This window comes from Crocuta crocuta, unplaced genomic scaffold, assembly GCF_008692635.1.
Source record: "Crocuta crocuta isolate KB4526 unplaced genomic scaffold, BGI_CrCroc_1.0 scaffold299, whole genome shotgun sequence".
Classification (NCBI taxonomy): domain Eukaryota; kingdom Metazoa; phylum Chordata; class Mammalia; order Carnivora; family Hyaenidae; genus Crocuta; species Crocuta crocuta.
In genome coordinates, this window is record NW_027532747.1 from 2,177,892 (window position 1) to 2,183,820 (window position 5,929).

The following is a 5,929-nucleotide window of genomic DNA, read 5'->3' on the forward strand; positions in this document are numbered from 1 at the left end:
GGGGGGGGGGGGGGGGTCTGTGGCCAGCCTCCTCCCTGCCTGACAGCGGGTAAGCAAGGAGACCGCGAATCTTGCCACAGGGGCGGGGAGCCACACCCCCCACCCAGGATACAGGCAGGGCCCCAGCAGGACGCAGATGGCGCTGCAGCAAGGTTGGTTCTGGGAGGGTTTAATAAAGGGCTATTTACAGAGATGTGGGCCGGGTGTGAGGAAGCTGGGGGGAGCAGCAGGCAGTCGCCCAGGGGCCTGCGGGGCGAGGGGGCGCCATCACCTGAACTGGAAGCCAGGATTGCAGAGGGCGGAGGCGGTGGGTGACGAGGCCCCCCCCACCCCTCTCCTGTGCTGCGAGCGGAGGGCACAGAGCCAGGAGCACAGGGCGGGGCCAGAGGGACACAGAGCATCATCGAACCCAACTGCCTCCATCTCGGGCAGGGAAACTGAGGCTGGAAAGCTGCTTCGGGGCAGAGCTCCGAATCTGGGTGTCCTGGCTGGGGCTCTGTGCCCCCGGCCCCCACCGACCTGGAGCAGTGCCCAGCTGCAGGGCTCTCCTGGGCCGGGGTTGCAGGGAGCACCCCCCCCCCACATGAGCCGAGCCACTACTCTTGTCTGCGAAAGCGCCATGTTGGCAGTGTCCCTGCTCTGGGCCGGGTCACAGGCATCAGGATTTGCGTAGCACCTGGGATGAGCTTCTCCGGGGCCTCAGTTTCCCCACTTGACTTTCCTCGGCTGTGACTTCCCGCACTGCCTGGGCCAGGGCTTGTGGTCCCAGTGGCCCGGATGGGTGGAGGTGCCACGAGGTGCGAGGGGGCTGGGGCTGCCGCGGGGGACGGGTGGTGGGGAGCGGCGGTCGAGCCATGAAGAGGAATCCAGAGAGTCGGTGGATAGAAAACCTCACGGCGCAGCGCAGTGGCGTTTAAGGAATGAGAGCGGAGAGGTGTTCACAAAGGCCACAGAAGCCACCAGAAGATGGCGGGGGGGCAGAGACCCAGAGCTTCCTCTCGCCTGGCTACCCATCACCCCTCCCAGCTCCAAATGTGCAGCGCCTGTCAGCACAGGCCCCCTTCTTGACACCCAGAAACACCCCCCTCCCATCTCCCATCTTTACAAACACGGAGAGGCACCTCTGACGCCAAGAAAGAAGAAGAAGGGAGGAAGGAAAGTGAGGCCCTTGGTCCCCAGGGCCGCAGGGACATCAGTGAAGGTGGAGGCTGAGAAGTCAGCCCCGGGCACGGGTCAAGGGGACACCTCGGGGGCAGACCGGGGGGCGCGCAGGGGCTGTGGGGGCGTAGGAGGTGAGCCTCGGAGGCGATCGCTGTGGTTGTGAACGGGAAGGTGGAGGAAAGGTCTGCAAAAAGCTGTGTGTGTGTGAGTGTGTGTGCGTGAGTGTGCACACGCACAGGTGTGTCTGCAGTTAAAGAAGGGAGACGGGAGGCTGTTTACAGGCAGAGCACAGGCTCTTACCTGCAGATGGCGAGTGCGGGCATCAGTGATTAATGGAATAAGGAGAACACGGTCTCTCTCCTCCGTGACTTCCTGGCCTGAGAGGGACATGGGGATCTGAACGACACCTCCACTAAAGGGACGCGTGCTGTGATTGCATTCCCACATCCAGTGGCCGTCTGGGGCACGGGAGGCGCTGTGTGAGCCCCTGTCCGGCGCCGTACACCGGACCAAAGCCGTCTTGTGCCCCGCCCCCCCCCCAAGCGCTGTCCCTAGAGGTGGAGCCCAGGTGTTAATTGTGCTTTTAACTGTCAAAGTGCTTTTGTATTGATTTTATTTACTCCTCCGGACCCAGCATTTGTCACGCTCTGCTTTAGACATCAGTGAGCGGCTTCACGCGGTGGGAGGTGGGGTGAAGGCTCTGGAGAGCACAGCACACGTCTGGTCCTCCTCTGGGCTGTAGCCGTGTGGGAAGAGCCCAGAGAGTTTGTTGAGTGAAGACACGATGGATGGATGGATGGATGCATGGATGTGTGGGTAGGTGAATGGATGACACTGTATGCTTTATAGGAGAGCTCTCTCTCTCGCTCTCTCGCTCTCTCTCTCTCTCATCCAGTGGGTAAACTGAGGCCTGGCAACCAGGACTGTGGTTGTGGATGACAACTGGCATCATCTCATGACAGTGATGACAGTTCAGTTTCAGCCAGGAGGTGGCCATCTAGTGTCCCCAGAGTCATGGCACCCTGTCCCCTCCCCTCTGGGACAGGAGGTGGAGCTGGGTTTGCGCTCTGTGCCTCCCTGCCCATGGACCCGTTGACCCTGGAACTCTCCGGGAGGCCCGGACAAGACAGAGCTCCTCCCTGGGGATGCCTCCCCCGTATTGTGCCCGCCCCCATGCCTGTCCCATGAAGGCTGCTGCCTCACCCGCCGCCAGCATCTGCCCGTAAGCAGGACACGCCTGAACTCCCACGCTCTCTAACCTCTGTGCCCCGCTCATGCTGGGTTTCATTCAAAACGCCCAGCGCTCACACCCATCCCGTGCTGAGGGCCACCTCCTCCAGGAGCACTTCCAGGAATGCCTGCCAGGCTCCTCGCCCCTGTACTCACCCTGAGGGCTTCTGCCAGGGCTGCTGGCGTGCCCATTGCCATGTCCAACAGCACAAGGGTTCCCACATCTTTCTGGTCTCGCGCTGGTACTCCCCACCGGCGGAGTGGGGCTGGCGCAGCTGCAGGTGGCTGCCCTGGGTCCCTCCAGCGGACGGTGGGGAGGACGTGGGCAGGGACTCCCTCCAGGGGGGCTGCTCCTGCCTCCCCGCTGCTGGAGGGCCCGCCTGTGGGGCTCCCTCGGCCCCTGCACACCCCTGTCGCTGGTATTTTCAACTTGGCCCAGCTTTGAACGAATCTTCCGTGTTGTGGGGAACAGGAAACAATGGTCTGAGAACTTGACTAATTAAAACGTGGCTCTGAGGCTGTGGAGAGAGGCGTCTGTGGCTGGCTCCATCCCCCATACCCCTCCCTGTAGCCTGGTCCCATCTCGGACCCTGCTGCCTCCTCCAGGCAGTCCCCCATGGATGTGCATCCCTCTGCGAGGGTCGGGCGGGGAAGTGGGTCTACGGCTCTCTTGCCCAGTGGCTGCCATGTGTAGGTCTCTTTTCTGGGTGCTCTGCTGCCGGCCAGGGGCTCAGGTTCCGACCCCCCATGTCTCGTCAGCTCTCTCCTGGTCCCACGAGACCCCTCGCCTCTCTCTCCACCTCCTTGGCTGGAGGGTGAATTGTAGCCAGTTACCATAAGCCCTGGGGGAGCCAGCAAGTTCTGCGCCCCCCCACCCCCCGCAGTCCACTCTTTCCTCTCTGAATGTGGCTGTCTCTGTGGCCCCCAGGCAGACGCTGGGGGACCTGTCCCCGCTGCTGCTCTGCTCTACACAGGGAGGAGTCCCTCCTGCTCTCCCGCCTCCCCTCCCACGGTTTAAAGCCTCAGCCCAATTGCCCGGGCTCCATACCATCAGCCCTGGGCCTCCTGACGTTCCTCATCCTGCCAGAGGGAAGGATGCTCAGAGATGAGAGCCCCCCGCCCCGTTGCTGGGGGTGCTCCCTGAAGACCAGAGTCCTCTTCCCTTCTGTGGGCGCTTGTGGGGAAGGGCCCCCCTGTAAGCTGTAGACTGATCCCCCAGAGGCAGAAAAGTACATGCTCAGTAAATATCGGGGAGACACTCCCCCCCCAGAAGAGGTGCGGCCGTCACTTCTCAGGTAGTGCTGCTTTTGCAGGAAAACAGAGGAGGTGATCACCATCTGGAGATGACCTCGGGGAGCCCCAAACCCTGAAAATACCCATCCTCCCCCCCAGACTGTCCACACAAATCTTCACTTCCGGTTAGCAGAAAGCCACTTCCTGGCACCCGGTCCCACCCCCCACTGCCCAGCTGGTGCCTTCTGAACGCTGGGGAGAAGGACCCCCTGCTCTGAGCGCCCCCGCTCGGGCCCTGGCGAGGCTGTGGGGCTGAGTTTGGAGGGAGAGTCTGGGGGCCGGGACTTGGTTATCACCACTCCCACTAATTGTTGTTATTACAATAATGAGGAATGTGGCCCCTGGCCTTTGGGGTAATCAAGCCTCTCCCAAGGGTGAGGGAGCCTCCCTGCCAGTGCACCCCCTTCCCCGGAGCCAGGCCACCTGCTTGGGGGAGGCCAGGCGATGACTGGCCAGTGGGCCGGCCCGTGGGCACCCCGGAGCCCCTGATTGTCACGGGGCTTCCCCAGCTCTTCATGCCACTTAGTTCTGCCTGTGACAGGAACGCGGCCTTGAACAAAGCATTTGGCCACGTTCCCGGGTCGCACATCTGCCCGCCTCCTCCCCAGCCCCCCTCGCCTGTCAGGACAGAAGCTGGCGGGGAGGGGTTTGCAGACGTGAATCGTGGCATTTATTCATATGTTCCCTGGCCCGGACTTTGTAAAAACATCTGCGGCGACTCTTCCTCGAGAGAGGGGGAGCTGCCGGTTTCTTCCTGCGAGCCTTGCCGGGGAAGCAGTGGGACCCAGTGCTGGCAAGCGCGCCGCCTCATCAAGACAGGCTCATTTCTGGGGTGTGTCCTTACCGACTAATTAGCAAGTCTGAGGACCGCGACTGCGGAACAAGGCGGGAGAGGGCCCAGATGCCGCGCTCCTACACGTTGTCCCCGCGGCCCAGGGGGCAGGGGCCACAGCCTGGGGACAGGCCACCAGGAGCCCTCGGCTGGTGGGGGCGGTGTGGGCAGGCCGGTGCCGATACCGGGTTCTGAGCCAGGGCAGTGCTGCCCCGTTACCGTACCCGCAGCCCAGGCTCGACTCCCCACTCTGTGCCTGGCGGTGGTTATAACAAAACCTGAAGGCCATCGGCCCCCGGGGGCCCTGTCCCCTCTGTGTCTTGATGCTGGTACCTTTGTCTCANCCCTCCCCCAGGGCCAGCCAGCCTTCCTGTCCTGACCGCCACGCCCATGGGGTCCCGCCTTCGGGCCCAAGCCCGGCACTCGTCAGACCACAAGGCTAGGTCTGAGCAAGATAAGACACAAAGGCCAGGCTGTCCCCTCATCCACGGGCCTCCGAGGCCGGCCCAGCGGGCCCACCAGCCCAGCACGACGGGGGGCCCGGGAGCGCAGTTGCCTGCCACGTCTACACCTTCTCCCCGCGTCTAGGGCGGCCCGACCAGGATGCCTCGTGCAGATCCCGGCTAGGATTCCGTGTGGCCCCGCGGTGGGCGGAGGGAGTGAGCTCCCTGTTGCTGGAGGAAGGTGGGATTCAGAGAAGAGAGGGTATCCACTGTGCAGAAGAGCGCAGACAGACGGACGGACAGACTGTGGGGACTCTGGGCCTCATTGGCCCAATCTGCAAGGTGGAAAGGACATCAGGATGGACACTGAAGGCCGCTCTGCCCCAAGTGGCCAGAGATCGCTGGCAGCCAGCGGCGTCATGAAGCCCCCTGCGTGGCACGGCCCTACACCAGCAGGAAGCCCCGTCCCACTGTCTGAGCTGCCCGAGTGCCAAGGTGGCCCGGGCAGGGCCTGAGAGCCTTTCTTTGGAAGGCTTCCCACTGGCGGTGACCTTGGGGATGGGCCTTGAAGGGTACAGATGAGTTTGCCAAATGCAGGGGAGGGGGAGGCCTTCCCAGCAAGACGAGCTTGCGCCAGGAAGGCCAGGGCGCCAACGTGCCTGGCTATTTTGGGAGCCTTGTCAGAGACCCGCTGGAGTGAGGGGGGCAGCTGTCCCTGAAGGTCGGAGGGGCTGCCCGGCCAGGCCGCTGGGCAGAGTCGGGGGTTGCCTCAGACCGGCTCTGAGAAGGGGAAAGACAAGGTCGGAGCCTTAAAAGGCTCCAGCGACCGCCATGGGAGGAGGGACAGCAGACACAGCAGAGAGGCCACCACCGGGCACCATGGGGAGGCCAGGAGGACCCACGGAGGGCCCGGAGGAGGGAGACCCGGAGTAGCAGTGGAGGTGACTTCTGCCCCAGGCTCACAGCTCAC

General features: G+C 63.3%; 1 protein-coding gene across 1 annotated transcript in view; it reads right to left on the reverse strand.

Annotated features, from left to right (window-relative positions):
* DLK1 (delta like non-canonical Notch ligand 1) overlaps window positions 1-5,929 on the reverse strand; it is a 26,713-nt gene that overhangs the window by 15,549 nt on the left and 5,235 nt on the right. The gene's annotated exons all lie outside the window — the stretch shown is intronic.